The 17632-nt window shown below is 41.3% G+C and overlaps 1 long non-coding RNA gene across 1 annotated transcript; it reads left to right on the top strand.

Moving 5' to 3' along the window:
• Positions 1-9711: 9711 nt before the first annotated feature.
• On the top strand, positions 9712-17305 carry LOC122808035. Its single transcript, XR_006365768.1, has 3 exons — positions 9712-9870; positions 9955-10087; positions 17107-17305. It is a non-coding gene; the product is annotated as an uncharacterized LOC122808035 (long non-coding RNA).
• The last annotated feature ends 327 nt before the right edge of the window (positions 17306-17632 follow it).

The raw sequence follows: 17632 nt of genomic DNA, 5'->3' as shown, positions 1-17632 counted from the left end.
GATGCCCCTGTTCAACATGATGTTTTATTTGGATCCAAGGCTGAGGAGGTTATTAAAAAGATGGAAGAAAAAGCAAAATCTATGCAGACTGTGAAAGATTTCTTACAGGTTCAGCCTCCTAGATTTTCCAGGAATTGGCCCTCCAAAAATTGGTCCTTTCCCACGTCTGACAGGCCTCAAAGGGGAAGATATAGACGCCCCAGAGGTCGAGCTCAGGCACAGGCCTCTTACAGGTCCAGACAATGGACTGCTTCATCACCTGGAAGGGGTGAAGACAGATCTCAATCACAAAGGAAGCAGACCCAATGACTCCCTCTGCTGGGCTACAGGTCCTCTTTGCCTGGAAGCCCCTCTCGGAGGAAAACATTCTCTTTTCTACCAAAATTGGACTCAGATTACCCAGGACAAATGGGTTTTAGACGTGATTTTAAGAGGTTACAAATTCCACTTTCATACTCTGCCAAGGTCTATCGGTTGGCCAGATCTGCCAAAACATCAGTGGTCAGAGGCCTTAAATCAAGTGGACGCCTTATTGGCCATGAGAGCCATAGAGCCTGTTCCACTTTCAGAGATGGGAAAAGGTTTTTACTCAAGACTATTTCTGGTTCCAAGAAAGCAAAATTCTTGGAGACCGATTCTGGACCTTTCGGTATTAAACACCTTCCTGGAAATTCCAAAATTCAAGTTGCTTACTTTACAACAACTTCTTCCAATGCTCTCCCAGGATTCCTGGATGGTGACATTGGACTTCAAAGAAGCCTACCTACACATTCCCATCAGGCAGGAACGCAGAAAATACCTCAGGTTCAAGGCAGGTTCGAGGCACTTTCAATTCTCTGTACTGCCCTTTGGTTTATCTACTGCGCCCAGAGTCTTTACCAAGTGCCTGGCTGCAGTAGTAGCTTATTGCAGACTCCAAGGGATTCAGATTTACCCCTACCTGGACGACTGCCTGATTCAGGCGGACAGCAAAGACCTTTTACTTCAGCATCTGCTTTTTGTTCAACGTCTTCTCCTTATACTGGGATTTTCAGTGAACACAAAAAAGTCACATTTGATCCCCTCTCAGCAAATGATCTTTTTGGGAGCTTTTCTAGACACAAACCTGCAAAGGGCCTTCCTCACTCCAGAAAAGCAATTACAGCTGGCCTCAATTTTCAAAACATTGGCTACTTTAACTCAGCTCACTGCAAGGAAATTCCTGCAGGCATTGGGCTACATGGCTTCTTGCATTCTGTTGATTCCAAATGCAAGGCTTCACATGAGAAAACTTCAATGGTACCTAAAGAGTGTATGGTCACAGCATTACCACAGTCTGGACACAATGATTCCACTGATTCCCTGCCTCCAGAAGGAGTTCCTTTGGTGGTCCAGGGCTTGTGCTTTAAACAAAGGGGAATCCCTTCCGTCTGCCTCAACCTTCTCAAACCATAACCACGGACGCATCGGATTATGCTTGGGGAGCTCATTTTCAAAATCTTTGCCAGCAAGGTTCTTGGACAAAGAAGCATCTAGCCTGGCACATCAACTTAAAGGAAATGTTGGCAGTTCAAAATGCTCTTCTAGCCTTCCAAAAACATCTAAATCCGGGGCCTCTTCTGATTCGTACAGACAATACCACAGTCATGTGGTACATAAACAAGCAAGGGGGCTCTCATTCTTACCCCCTCTGCAGACTAGCCATGAAGTTATGGGACACGGCTTTAAATCTGAATCTGCATCTTCAAGATCAATTCATTCCAGGAAAACAGAATCTCTTAGCAGACAGCCTAAGCAGAAACCTTTTGGATCCTCACGAATGGATGCTGGACCCCAGCCTATTCAGCAAGATTACTGCAGTTTGGGGTTGTTCTCAGATAGATCTGTTTGCTTCCCATCTCAATCATCAGCTGCCTCTTTTTTTGCACCAGGTCCTTCCACAAAACAGCTTGGAAAGTGGATGCCCTGTCATTCAGCTGGAGGAACCTTTCGGGATATGCCTTCCCTCCTCTTCCTCTTCTTCCTCGAGTATTACTGAAAATAAAACAGGACAAGCCCAAGATAATAATTCTGATAGCTCCAAATTGGCCACGGCAGTTTTGGTATCCAACCTTAAAACACCTGTTCTTGGAACCTCCTTGGATTTTACCTCTGAACCCTTCTCTTCTGTCCCAGCATCAGGGTCAGATGCTACACCCTCAACTCAAGACCCTATGTCTGGCAGCGTGGCTCTTCAAGGGCCTTTGATTCCTTCTGCTCTTCCCAAACAAGTTTTGGATGTTCTTTTAGAAGCTAGACGACCTAGCACTAGGAAATCTTATGCTTCTAAATGGAAAAGATTTTGTATTTGGATGCAGGACCGAGGTTCTAACCCTATTGTGCCTGATATTTCCTCTATATTTTACTTTACCTTTCAGACCTTTTGCTTAAAGGCCTCTCCTTTTCTTCCATCAAAATTCATGCTTCTGCTATCTCAGCTAATTTCAACACTGATCCTCCCATTTTTTCTCACCAATTGGTGAGACAATTTTTGAGAGGGGCTAAGAATTTGAGGCCTCCCAGAACTCCTCCTGTTCCTGCTTGGGATCTTAATTATGTCTTGGAGAAACTTACTTTGCCTCCTTTTGAGCCTGCTGCGGCTTCAGATATCAAGTTCTTATCCTGGAAGACAGCTATTTTGTTGGCATTGACTTCTGCCAGAAGGGTTTCAGAGTTGCAAGCTCTCATGGCTGTGGGAACCATATATTATTTTCCACCAAGACAGAGTTTCCTTGAGGACCAATCCTACATTTATGCCTAAGGTGATTTCGAAAGTGGCTCTAAATCAGACTATTCACCTTCCTACCTTCTTTCCTAATCCTTAAAATAAAGGGGAAAGGATTTTACATTCATTGGACGTACACAGACAGCTACGTTTTTACCTGGAGAAAACTAAAGATTTCAGAAAATCTGATCCATTGCTCATCTCTTATGCCTCCAGTTCTCTAGGCAAGGCTATTTCTAAACAAACTATTTCCAAATGGATTGCTCATAGAATAAGGTTTTGTTACTCTCACTATGGGAAACAGATTCCAGGTACTGTGAGGAGTCATTCTACTAGAGCAGCTGCCACTTCAGCAGCTTTTCTCAGAGGAGTTCCTACCAAAGATATTTTGGAAGCTGCCACTTGGAGTTCAGTGCATACTTTTTCCAAGCACTATAATCTCCCTCTGTATTCTAAGGCTAGGGCAGGCTTTGCCTCTGCTGTTTTGCTGGGTCTTCTTCCTGCCCCTACTTCTGCATAGCCTCTTCCCTCTTTCACTGCTTTGGGATTCCACCCTACAGTTATGACTGCAACAGTGAAACACGAAGAACATAGTACAGTTGTGTACACCTACCATAAATGTAGATGTTCGAGTGTCTTCACTGTTGCAGTCGGTGTTTCCCTCCCACCTATCCCCTCTTATTCTTGTTTGTTCCCTCTTCCACTTCTTTTGTGGTGTATTTGTGTTTCCTTTTTGGGACACCTTTTGGTTTACTGGGGGCTTCTGACATCTGGGGCAAGAAAGGCTGGAGAAGATGGCGTCGGCTGATGGCTTTATACCTCTGCCTTCTGACATCAGGGTACTTGCTGGTACAGCCAACGCCGGACCCAGACTTTGGAATTCTGTTCGACCTCGGGCTGCCTGCCGGCAGGAACACCCTACAGTTATGACTGCAACAGTGAAGACACTCGAACATCTACATTTATGGTAGGTGTACACAACTGTACTTTCCCAGAGATGTGGTTACTTACCTGGAGTTTGTTGGTCAGTGTTCTTTCATGTTAGATATAGGCAATTTCGTCCAGGCCGTGTTGGATTTGAAGTTTTGGCTTTTTGGTCTTGTCAGGTACACACATTTATTTATATCACCTTATTAGGAGATCTGAAAGTCTGTTTGCACTTTGCAGGAAACATCGCACAGCCTTTTCCATCTGATAAGGAGAGAATATTTGCTGAAAGCATACTACTCAGAAGATTTTTTTGACTGACAGCTGAAATTGCTATGTTATGCTCATTGTCTGTTATGGGACCTGCAGGGACAAGATCATTTTTTTTTAGCAGGTTCTCTTGCCCATCTGTGGAATCATATTATATCATGTTATATGCCAGTGAAGCAGAAACTGTTATGCTGTTGTCTTTCAATCTGAAAAAAAAACGTAGTTTAAAACACACACCAGTTCCTACAGAAACAAAGCTTCCACCACAGCACAGGTCAATATAAATTAGTCAGGAGTACTTAAAAACTTCTTTATTTGAACTCAATAAAAATGTTAAGTACTTTCATCACTCTAGGACTTCATCAGAACAGTTATGCTAAACTGCACAACTCCATTTATATCCACTTATCACATGACACACAATTAATTAACCGCCTGACATAATTAATTGACAACAATTAAAACTGTTTAAAAATGTTGAAAAAACTGTTCTTAAAAAGTACTAAACACAATTGTCAATGTGCTGAACGCAATATTGAAGAACCATCATACTCATTCCCCCAGACATTACTTAACATTTGTGTATAAACAACATGCTAAAAATACATAAAATATACAATAGCTTCAAGATAACACAGACAAATGGTCCACACTTCACTAATTCAGATAATGTAATATACATTTCTATCTCAGACATATTGTTAACCCCTCGGATACCACAAATACATTTTATTTTTTATTAAATTGTAACCCTTCGGTTGTCAATGGTTGTCCAATATGGGTTTAATGGAAATATGATCATTTATTCCCGGGTATACAGAGGCGTTCAGTCTTATTTGCCACCTAACTTCCTTGTCACTAACCACCTTTTTAATGTCACCCCCTCTCACTTTATCCTTGACCAATTCTAAAATACCAAATTTAAATGTCGAACAGCCCTTACTGTTTTTCAGATGCTTCCAAAGGGCATTGTTCTCATCATTTTTCCTGATACTATAGTAATGGTCATAAATTCTATTACGCAAACACCTAATTGTTTTTCCTACATAATAGCAGGGACAATGGGTGCAAATAGCCAAATACACCAATTTTTTTGTTCTACAATTCCCCTTGCAAAAAACAATTTTAGCTTTATTATAGTTTTGTAAAGTGATAGTTGTTCCTTCAAAAATGTATTGACATTGCTGGCAGGTGCCACATTTTTTAGTTCCAACACACTCACTACCTTTATTTACATCAAACTTCCTTTCCAACAATAATTTCAAGTTGGAACCATTCTTGTAAACAAAGTTTGGCTCCATCCCCACAATCCTCAAAACGTCACTATCTGCCTTTAAAACTGTCCAGTTTCTTAGGATAATGTCTTCAATATCCCTACTGTGTGATGAATGCTGTATAACACATGCCTTCTTAAATTTATTAGTATCAGCCCCATTTTCAGTTGTGGCCCTATTTGGTCCATTGTATAAACCAGACCCTGATCCTAGAAGGGGCTTGTACTTGAGTCCCCATTCCGTTTTTATTGAGTTCAAATAAAGAAGTTTTTAAGTACTCCTGACTAATTTATATTGACCTGTGCTGTGGTGGACGCTTTGTTTCTGTAGGAACTGGTGTGTGTTTTAAACTATTTTGTGGACTGTTCCTGGTGATTCGAGTTAATGAAAAAAAACGTGTTTAGGTATGGAATTAGTTTAATCTGTTCTTAGCCCTCTCTTCAGATAAGTTACATTTATATGGAAAAAAGCAGACCACTCACTTTGCCATTTTTATTACACAATTAGAAGACAGTCCGGTAAACCTACTAAGCATTGTATCTTTGACCTTGTACAGTTAAAAGCATCTCCCAGTCCTTAGACACTTTAATTTACACAAATCCCCATTCACATTTTGCCATGTGCAGAGAGACTTGATATGTAGATGTCACATGATGGTTCACTTTCCTGTGAACAAAAACTGACTTAATATCCATAATGAGTGCTCTTAACCAAACCTCTGCAGCAGTTTTAATAACTCTTTACTAGCATGTTGGTTTAACTCTTCAAGAAACACCAACATTTCCAATTCCTTGGAATCTCTAGCCATTGTAAGGGAATCATTGGTATCTCAAGCAGGACAGTTTGTTCAGTTAAAGTAGCAATACATGGTTCTTTTTAAACAAGGAGAAAGGAGTTATCTTGCTTATACAGGTTGAGTCGCTGTTGGGCTTTTCTTGAATATTGTTAACTGGTATTGTTGTGTAATACAAATACTGTTAAGAGGATGAGGGGGATTAGCCAGTGTAGATACCCTGCTCCATTGATGGTACATTTGGTCATATTCCAGTAAGGTATTTGTCACATCACCAATGAAAAAATGCCCCCATTATGACATACTCAAATGAGGTGTATTTTACCTCCATCAGTTAAAACACCCGTCTATTTTGCCCATCCCTCCAATTTGGAAAGCCTTTATAACTCGGGTAGACCTTAATGTAGAACCATTAAGATTTGACAGCAAGAGCACTCATCCATCTTTGAAGACTAAATAACATAGTTTTTTATAAAAACTGCACCGGTTGCCTTATTCCTCTGTAGAGGAAAGGTAGATAGATAAGCCATCTGTGATCAGCTGTGATCAGATTTACTTGTATCCCAGTCAAAGTCTTGCATTGTATGAGCACTGGAGATATTTGCAAGTGTCTCTTTTTTGAAGGTGTATATAGCCCCCTCATGGAAACACACACCCTGCCACACCTTTAATTTTTTAAAAAAATTGTTTTCCCTGTTACTTTTGTTTTGCTTTACAAAATAAGGCTTCCTGTACACAAGGATATCCTCCTCTGGGTCTGTTTTGGCTATCACTTCCACAAATCAGATACAAACCAAGAGGCATATCATACATTGTTGTAGATGTGCTCATTGTTTGCTTTTCCAAGATCCTCTGCTTTGATTGATGTCATTGTTTAGCTAGATATTTAACAGTCTGACATGATTTTAGCTGAAGGCTTTCATGGTGACTCATTATAGATGGACATCACATCTATTCCTGCTTCCATCTGCACATTCTGTATCTGTTGCTTCTGTTTTATTTGTATTGTCTGTTACAGGACAGCTTTTGTTCTAGTCTGTCAGTGGCTTCCATTGTGGGCCACTGTCCTCCATGCATTCCTCATCACTAGATTTTCAACTTACTGTCTTGGATTTTAAATAATGTTTATGCACGCGCACACACACACACACACACACACACACACACGCGCGCACACTATCGTGTCCACCACCTTACCCATCTTTTCAAGTGACAACTCCAGGACCTGTCATTTTGCAGTTTGTTTATAGAATAGCTTTTCTACAGCTTTGCAGGTTTCACCTCTGCAGTGTAACTGCTTATAAAGCTCTGATTCATATTTTGAACACTTAATTTTGTTCATATTTTGTGTGCAGCATCTGTTGTACAGGGATACATACATTAATGTTTTGTCAGTGGTAGGATTGTCAGAATTCAACATATTAGTCAGTGTAGAATAACATTTTGTAATAGGGTGTTATAGGGGTCTCACCCCCACACACTGTTAATATTTATTTGTTTATTATTTATTTTATGTTTGTTTACAGGGATAGTCCAACTGGGTGGGTAACCCATTTTCAGCAGAGTCCTAGGGGGAAATCCCCAGTAGTTAGAGAATACATAATCTAAGAAACAATAAGCATAGGATGATAGTCAAAGTAACCCTAGAGAGAATACATAATGTAAAAAAAAAATAGAAACTTAAGTTGTGGCAATCAAAAAAAAATCCATAAGTTAAAAGGAATATGTAAGTAATATAAGCAAAAATACATATGTTAAATCAACATTAGCTCCTATGGTTGATCATAAATGTATTGAAAAACATCATACTGTTAGTGAAACAGCACCACACTCGTGTAAAAATTACATTATAATATTTAGAGAAACATAGTTAGATATATGACTTAGAGGTTAAAAAATCAGAGTAGGAGATGTAAAGATAGCTTAGTAAATTCAAGATCTGTTAGAATTTCTCAGGAAGTGTTCAGTTAGGATTCAGACGAGCAGTGCCAGGAGTTCGATAAGTGTGACTTGGCGTGTTTTAAATTTTGTGGGTTAGCAGTAGGTGGTATAGTTTGAGGGGTCAGATTCCATGTGCTGGAGATGTGATTGGAGTAGAGACAATCTCCATGGAAGTTCTAAGGCTTAGTGACTTGTAACAGACGCTTGTTGTAAGATCTGTGCTGCCTTGTGTTTGATTGGGATTTAAATATACTTACATTTTTGAAGAAAATAGACTTGACAAGTATTGAGTTAAATGTCATTGAAGAAAAGTCTGTCAGATTATTACCAGTACAAATTTTTTCCTTTCATACATACTAGTACCCTCAAGCACAGGTGCTGTTATAAACTGTGATGAAAGATTGGATTATTTCTACACACCAGTTAATAAAAAATGTTCAGTATACGTAGGAGTTTTCTGCTTGCTGTAAGATCCTATTATTGGGCATTTTCCCATTTATGTGTGCTTCTTCAACAAAACCTCTTTTTACATGAGCATTTGTTTTTTTCCTGCGTGCTGTATTAGGCTATAGGCTATTAGGCTAAGACAATAGGCTGCTACTTTTAGTTTGGGTGCAGAAATTGTTAGCTGTGTCTCTCCATTGTTGAATTCCCCTGCATTGTTGCTGTCCAACCTTTTGGGCAAACCATGAACACAATCCTTTTTAACAATTAAATTTTGTTCTGTTGTAGTCTCATCGCTACCAAATACAACCTGCACTAAGTAGGTATATCTTGTTCTGGGGTTATGCAAGTCCATGTTGACAGTTTCTTTACTTCTTGTTTCTGATAGCCCCACAACTAGACTTAAGTTAAGCTTGCTGTATTTTTCATGTTTTGCAGTTGTTCAGTCTTCTGTGAAATGAGTATACAGTTTTAATGTCTGCCTGAGCAACTTTGAAGCTTTTGTAGCATGTAAAACTGCCTTTCTGTGTTAATATTGCTTTTTATCTTTTTTGTTATGTTTTGCTTCTTACTAGACACTCACATGCTCAGTAGTAAACATACAGTATTGAATTACTTTTAATGTGGGTAGCTTTTGCAGACTGCAAACATTAAAAATTAATCCAACCTGGAAATGGTCTCCAGGAAAACCTTCTGTCCTTCTCCTGCAGTTACCCAACTGTCGCACATTATGAATGCATTACACATTTGGGCTTAAAAAGTCATCTGTACTATAGAGAGAATAGAAAGCAGTTTTCATCCTTGCCCTGCAGTCTCTAGAAGTGTTGTGTGCAAACTTTTCAAACATTTCTGCTCTTGATTTCAGCGTTTTGGACTTTTCTCAAGTCTGATCATGACAAACGCTGTTTTCATATCTCTTGCAGATAGTCACATATTTTGGTCTTGAAAGTTGCAAAGCTATGCCCCATCTGTCTAGTTGATCTCCACCTAATGCATTCCACAGAGTCATTAGCTCTGAGTGTAAGGGAAAGAAAAAGCATATTAAAGGGCTAAGCATGCAACAGTTGTACTTTTTATTGGCCAAAATGTGGAGGGAAAAGGCTGCATATTTTCCTAAAAAGAATCTCTACCACTAAGTACATTTTTACATGGTTACATTAAAATGGGAACTATTTGGAATTATGATTTACTTTCAGCCATGGGCATTTTAATTGTCTCATTTTGGGGTAAGTGATTTCATTTTTGTTGTTTTTCATCTGCTGTCATTGTTATTGCTTTGTCATATCATTTATATCTTGTTTGTGTTTTGATTGCTCTCTAGGTGCTGACCTCTCACTCATGTTCTGAAGAAGGCCTAGAAGATGCAGCCAATGTTCTTCTTCAGCTTTCAAGAGGAGATCCTGGGACAAGAGATACTGTCTTGAAGTTGCTGTTAAATGGTGCTAGACAGCTTGGGCATACCTTATGTAAACAAATAGGTAATACAATGTTCAGACAGATATTCTCAGTAAGTAGGTAAAAATGGATGAAACTGATAAAAAATAATTCTTATTTGTTGATAGGTACCTTGCTTGCAGAATTACGGGAATATAATCTGGAGCAGCAGCGGAGAGCACAGTATGAAACCCATTCTCCAGATGCTTTCCCAGAAGAGCAGCCACAGACCACTAAACTAAAAGGCAAAATGCAGAGCAGGTAAAAGATTGTTTCCTGCATAGCTGCTTCCACACAATTTTACAGAAATCCTTCAAAGTTTGAGTTTGAAAAAAGTTAGTACTGTCTTAGTTAAAAGTTGTATAAGCCTTTACAAATGGAAACAGGGCACTAGTACAGCAGTGACTGAGGTGCAGACATTTTGCATAGTTTTGCAGAGTTGATATTTTGTGGAAAAATTGGAATATGTTTGCATTACCATTAGAGCAGTTTGTCAGCATATTGTTTGTTTTGGTGACTGCAGCTGTAAGTGACACAACTCCATTACTGCTCTTCAGGAGTGTCCTTTGAGCTGGGACATCACTTATGGGCAGTCTGACATCACTGACGTTGAGTGTTACATAGGAGAGATGGTTGTCATTGTCCTCAGAGTTTCATCATATGGATCATTACTGGAGTATGATTCCTTCTATAGAATTACAGTGAATATAAAGTGTACAGACCCCTGTTAAAATGCCAGGTTTTTGTGATATAAAAAAAATTAGACAGCAATAAATAATTTCAAAACTTTTCCCACCTTTAATGTGACTTATAACCGTTACAATTGAATTGAAAATCTGTTGGGAGAAAAATATAAAAACAAATAAAAAACGTACAATAAGCTGGTTGCATAAGTGTGCACACCCTTAAACTAATACTTTGTTGAAGCACCTTTTGATTTAATTACAGCATTCAGTCTTCTTGTGTAGGAGTCTGTCATCATAGCACATCTTGACCTGGCAATATGCCCAGCCCACTCTTCCTTGCAAAAGCGCTCCAAATCTGTCAGATTGCGAGGGCATTTCTTGTGCACAGCCCTCTTCAAATGAAGCTGTTCTTTTATTGATTTGGATGTATGCTTGGGGTCATTGTCATGTTGAAAGATGAAATTCCTCTTGATGTTCAGCTTTCTCGCAGATGCCTGAAAGTTTTGAGCCAAAAGTGACTGGTATTTAGAACTATTGATCATTCCATCCACCTTGACTAAAGCCCCAGTTCCAGCTGAAGAAAAGCAGCCCCAAAGCATGTATTGCCACCACCACCACCATGCTTTCACCATGGAGATTGTTTTCTTTTGATGATGCAAAGTGGTGATGTTCTTCATGTTTCACTGTTGCAGTCATAACTGTAGGGTGTTCCTGCCGGCAGGCAGCCCAAGGTCGGCCAGAATTCCAAAGTCTGGGTCCGGCGTCGGCTGTACCAGCAAGTACCATGATGTCAGAACGCAGAGGTATAAAGCCGTCAGCTGACGCCATCTTCTCCAGTCTTTCTTGCCATGTGGTGGAAAGCAGCTCGCAAGTCATTGGTTGGCGCATTCAGGACAAGGTGCTTTGTTTGTCTGTCCGAAGTTTTTACTTCTCTTCTCAAGCTAAGTACCCCGTTGGGGAATCTTTTTCTTGCTCCTCCGATGTCAGAAAAAGTTAATAATTTTATATCGTGTGGAAAACAAATACCTCATAAAGATTTCCACTCTTACTGTCTACCTTGCTTAGGCCCTGACCATGGCGTTTCTTGCTGTCTGTTCTGTGCCAGGTTTAATTCTCGCACCATCAAGCGTAGGTACGATTGGGCCTTGAATTATTTTGGTAGACGATTCAATTACAGGATGTCGTCGGATACCTTACTGACAACCGGAATTCAAAAGAAACGCAAGGACAAGGATAGGCCTCCGAGGTCCAAACAGGATACTTTGCAGCCGGAGCCAGCTTCGGGTTCGGCGGTCGTCAGTGAGGCGCTTTTGCAGCCCCTGTCGTCCGCCACTTCGGAACCGATGGCCGACACGGATTCCCATGGGGAGCCATCTAAGCCTAGTAATTTATCTGCTGCAGGACCTTCGGACGTCGCTCCTTCAGATGGGTATGGAACCGCTGTGCAGGTACCGGCTTCTGAGGGGGTTTTCAGGCCGCCTCATATCACTATTTCTACAAAGGCAAAGTCAAAGACTCCTGTTAAACCAAGGGTTTCTTCTCAAGCTGCTTCGGATACAGCTCCCAAGACCCAGAAGCAATTACTACGGATGGCTGAGGATTTGCTTCCTATGATTAGGGGTTCTCGCCCTCCTCCTGAAAAAAGGCCTAGACAGGATATACCTTATGATTCCTCTGATCAGGCTTCTGTGTCTTCTGTCTCTTCTTCTGAACAGGATTATTCTTTTCCTCCTTATGAGGATTCTGATGCAGAGGACTCTTTACCCTCTGCTTCTCCCCCTGAAGATTTCTCTTTCGGGGAAACCTTACATGAGATGAGAGAGCATTTTCATTGGGAAGGTCAGGATTACTCTGCTTCCAAGAAGAGGCTTAGGGAATTTCTTCTTCTCCCTCAACACAGGCCTTTGGCTATTCCTCCTGTACTTGATATTGTGGATGATGCTTTCTCTGAAGCTAACCTGAATCCTGATTCCTTGCTGCCTGCTCCTTCTAAGCCTGATAGATTTTACAGAGTCCCTGATTCAGATCAATTTTTATTTAAGAACCCTTCTGCAGATCCTGAAACTATTTCTCAGGGTTCTAAGGCTGCTAAGGCCGCTTCATCTAAAAATCCTATTCCCTCTGAAAAGGATTCTCGTGCCTTGGACAGGTGGGGCAAAAAGGTTTATACTTCTGCTACTCTTTCTATTAGAGCTTTAAATTGCCAGTTTCACATGTTCAAGTATCAGCAGTTTCTTTTGTCTGTTTTAAAGCAAAGGCTTTCTACCTTTCCTGCATGTGCAGAGGACAAGGAATTACAGGATGTATTGCATGCAACTGAACAAGTTAGCAAACATAGTTTACATTGTGGTTTTGATGCCTTGGACGCTTCTTGCAGGGCCACAGCCTCTGGAACTGTTATCAGGAGACATGCTTGGCTTCGTGAGCAGAATTTACCTGAGCAGGTTAAGGCTAAACTGTTAGATGCCCCTGTTCAACATGATGTTTTATTTGGATCCAAGGCTGAGGAGGTTATTAAAAAGATGGAAGAAAAAGCAAAATCTATGCAGACTGTGAAAGATTTCTTACAGGTTCAGCCTCCTAGATTTTCCAGGAATTGGCCCTCCAAAAATTGGTCCTTTCCCACGTCTGACAGGCCTCAAAGGGGAAGATATAGACGCCCCAGAGGTCGAGCTCAGGCACAGGCCTCTTACAGGTCCAGACAATGGACTGCTTCATCACCTAGAAGGGGTGAAGACAGATCTCAATCACAAAGGAAGCAGACCCAATGACTCCCTCTGCTGGGCTACAGGTCCTCTTTGCCTGGAAGCCCCTCTCGGAGGAAAACTTTCTCTCTTCTACCAAAATTGGACTCGGATTACCCAGGACAAATGGGTTTTAGACTTGATTTTAAGAGGTTACAAATTCCACTTTCATACTCTGCCAAGGTCTATCGATTGGCCAGATCTGCCAAAACATCAGTGGTCAGAGGCCTTAAATCAAGTGGACGCCTTATTGGCCATGAGAGCCATAGAGCCTGTTCCACTTTCAGAGATTGGAAAAGGTTTTTACTCAAGACTATTTCTGGTTCCAAGAAAGCAAAATTCATGGAGACCGATTCTGGACCTTTCGGTATTAAACACCTTCCTGGAAATTCCAAAATTCAAGTTGCTTACTTTACAACAACTTCTTCCAATGCTCTCCCAGGATGCCTGGATGGTGACATTGGACTTGAAAGAAGCCTACCTACACATTCCCATCAGGCAGGAACGGAGGAAATACCTCAGGTTCAAGGCAGGTTCAAGGCACTTTCAATTCTCTGTACTGCCCTTTGGTTTATCTACTGCGCCCATAGTCTTTACCAAGTGCCTGGCTATAGTAGTAGCTTATTGCAGACTCCAAGGGATTGAAATTTACCCCTACCTGGATGACTGCCTGATTCAGGCGGACAGCAAAGACCTTTTACTTCAGCATCTGCTTTTTGTTCAACGTCTTCTCGTTATACTGGGATTTTCAGTGAACACAAAAAAAGTCACATTTGATCCCCTCTCAGCAAATGATCTTTTTGGGAGCTTTTCTAGACACAAACTTGCAAAGGGCCTTCCTCACTCCAGAAAAGCAATTACAGCTGGCCTCAATTTTCAAAACCTTGGCTACTTTAACTTAGCTCACTGCAAGGAAATTCCTGCAGGCATTGGGCTACATGGCTTCTTGCATTCTGTTGATTCCAAATGCAAGGCTTCACATGAGAAAACTTCAATGGTACCTAAAGAGTGTATGGTCACAGCATTACCACAGTCTGGACACAATGATTTCACTGATTCCCTGCCTCCAGAAGGAGTTCCTTTGGTGGTCCAGGGCTTGTGCTTTAAACAAAGGGAATCCCTTCCGTCTGCCTCAACTTTCTCAGACCATAACCACGGATGCATCAGATTATGCTTGGGGAGCTCATTTTCAAAATCTTTGTGAGCAGGGTTCTTGGACAAAGAAGCATCTAGCCTGGCACATCAACTTGAAGGAAATGTTGGCAGTTCAAAATGCTCTTCTAGCCTTCCAAAAACATCTAAATCCGGGGCCTCTTCTGATTCGTACAGACAATACCACAGTCATGTGGTACATAAACAAACAAGGGGGCTCTCATTCTTACCCCCTCTGCAGACTAGCCATGAAGTTATGGGACACGGCTTTAAATCTGAATCTGCATCTTCAAGCTCAATTCATTCCAGGAAAACAGAATCTCTTAGCAGACAGCCTAAGCAGAAACCTTTTGGATCCTCACGAATGGATGCTGGACCCCAGCCTATTCAGCAAGATTACTGCAGTTTGGAGTTGTCCTCAGATAGATCTGTTTGCATCCCATCTCAATCATCAGCTGCCTCTTTTTTTTGCACCAGGTCCTTCCACAAAACAGCTTGGAAAGTGGATGCCCTGTCATTCAGCTGGAGGAACCTTTTGGGATATGCCTTCCCTCCTCTTCCTCTTCTTCCTCGAGTATTACTGAAAATAAAACAGGACAAGCCCAAGATAATCATTCTGATAGCTCCAAATTGGCCTCGGCATTTTTGGTATCCAACCTTAAAACACCTGTTCTTGGAACCTCCTTGGATTTTACCTCTGAACCCTTCTCTTCTGTCCCAGCATCAGGGTCAGATGCTACACCCTCAACTCAAGACCCTATGTCTGGCAGCGTGGCTCTTCAAGGGCCTTTGATTCCTTCTGCTCTTCCCAAACAAGTTTTGGATGTTCTTTTAGAAGCTAGACGACCTAGCACTAGGAAATCTTATGCTTCTAAATGGAAAAGATTTTGTATTTGGATGCAGGACCGAGGTTCTAACCCTATTGTGCCTGATATTTCCTCTATTTTACTTTACCTTTCAGACCTTTTGCTTAAAGGCCTCTCCTTTTCATCCATCAAAATTCATGCTTCTGCTATCTCAGCTCATTTCAACTCTGATCCTCCCATTTTTTCTCACCAATTGGTGAGACAATTTTTGAGAGGGGCTAAGAATTTGAGGCCTCCCAGAACTCCTCCTGTTCCTGCTTGGGATCTTAATTTTGTCTTGGAGAAACTTTCTTTGCCTGCTTTTGAGCCTGCTGCGGCTTCAGATATCAAGTTCTTATCCTGGAAGACAGCTATTTTGTTAGCATTGACTTCTGCCAGAAGGGTTTCAGAGTTGCAAGCTCTCATGGCTGTGGAACCATATATTATTTTCCACCAAGACAGAGTTTCCTTGAGGACCAATCCTACATTTATGCCTAAGGTGATTTCGAAAGTAGCTCTAAATCAGACTGTTCACCTTCCTACTTTCTTTCCTAATCCTCAAAATAAAGGGGAAAGGATTTTACATTCATTGGACGTACACAGACAGCTACGTTTTTACCTGGACAAAACTAAAGATTTCAGAAAATCTGATCAATTGCTTATCTCTTATGCTTCCAGTTCTCTAGGCAAGGCTATTTCTAAACAAACTGTTTCTAAATGGATTGCTCATGGAATAAGGTTTTGTTACTCTCACTATGGGAAACAGATTCCAGGTACTGTGAGGAGTCATTCTACTAGAGCAGCTGCCACTTCAGCAGCTTTTCTCAGAGGAGTTCCTACCAAAGATATTTTGGAAGCTGCCACCTGGAGTTCAGTGCATACTTTTTCCAAGCACTATAATCTCCCTCTGTATTCTAAGGCCAGGGCAGGCTTTGCCTGTGCTGTTTTGCAGGGTCTTCTTGCTGCCCCTACTTCTGCATAGCCTCCTCCCTCTTTCACTGCTTTGGGATTCCACCCTACAGTTATGACTGCAACAGTGAAACACGAAGAACATAGTACAGTTGTGTACACCTACCATAAATGTAGATGTTCGAGTGTCTTCACTGTGGCAGTCGGTGTTTCCCTCCCACCTATCCCCTCTTATTCTTGTTTGTTCCCTCTTCCACTTCTTTTGTGGTGTATTTGTGTTTCCTTTTTGGGACACCTTTTGGTTTACTGGGGGCTTCTGACATCTGGGGCAAGAAAGGCTGGAGAAGATGGCGTCGGCTGACGGCTTCATACCTCTGCGTTCTGACGTCAGGGTACTTGCTGGTACAGCTGACGCCGGACCCAGACTTTGGAATTCTGGCCGACCTCGGGCTGCCTGCCGGCAGGAACACCCTACAGTTAAGACTGCAACAGTGAAGACACTCGGAACATCTACATTTATGGTAGGTGTACACAACTGTACTTTTTTGTGCCAAATGTACCTTTTGGAATTGTGGCCAAAACCTTATCAGACCATTTTTCCCTGACCACTTTTCTTCTTGTCTTTTCATCAGTTTTAGTGGGACATCCAGTGCTTTGCAACGTCACTGTTGTCCCATATTTTCTCCACTTTTTAATGACTGTCTTCACTGTGTTCCATGGTATAGCTAATGTTTCTTTTCACCAACCTGAATTTTAAAATCTGATTTGTTTGCAGTCTTTCTTGAATTACTTTCAGCTGAGAGTGGTTAAGTTGAACCATGCCCACACTTCCACCTGTAACCCCCCTCAAACAAAAAAATGTACACAAATACTTGATGTATTTAAGTGAAGCACAGAGCTAGTGCCAATGTAATTGTTTTTTTTTTTTGTTTGTTTTTTTACAGGTTTGATGCAGCTGAGAATGTGGTTATTGTTGCATCTCATAAGCGACCTCTTGGTGGTCGGGAGCTTCAGCTGCCTTCTATGTCTATGCTGACCTCAAAGACATCCACCCAGAAGTTCTTCTTGAGAGTCTTACAAGTTATTATCCAGCTGCGAGATGACACCCGCAGAGCCTGCAAGAAGACTAAACAGACTGGCAGACTAGGTAAGTAGATGTGCAGCTTTTCAGGGACTGGTTTACTCACTGAACAGAGCAAATGGGTGTGAAGTGCAGATGGATGTTTATATATGTACAGAATTGATAAATGAAAGATCCTTCAAAAGAGGAAACATGCATGTGGGCTTGTGCGTATATAATGGGATGTTTCAGAATACAGTTAATTTATCAGATGTGCATGTGTGCACAGCTGTCAGACATTGTAGCTGAATTCATGTACTGCTGTGAAGCCAGTAATTGTCAGAGAGAGTAAGTGAATAAGACTCTTGGTAGTGTTTAAATCCATAAGGAAGCAAAAACAGCAAACCAGT

This window comes from Protopterus annectens, chromosome 8.part0 (assembly GCF_019279795.1).
Source record: "Protopterus annectens isolate FY-2018-M chromosome 8.part0, PAN1.0, whole genome shotgun sequence".
NCBI classification, from domain to species: Eukaryota; Metazoa; Chordata; order Ceratodontiformes; family Protopteridae; genus Protopterus; species Protopterus annectens.
The sequence above is the reverse complement of the archived record's forward strand: the minus strand, read 5'-3'. Positions and strand labels throughout refer to the sequence as shown.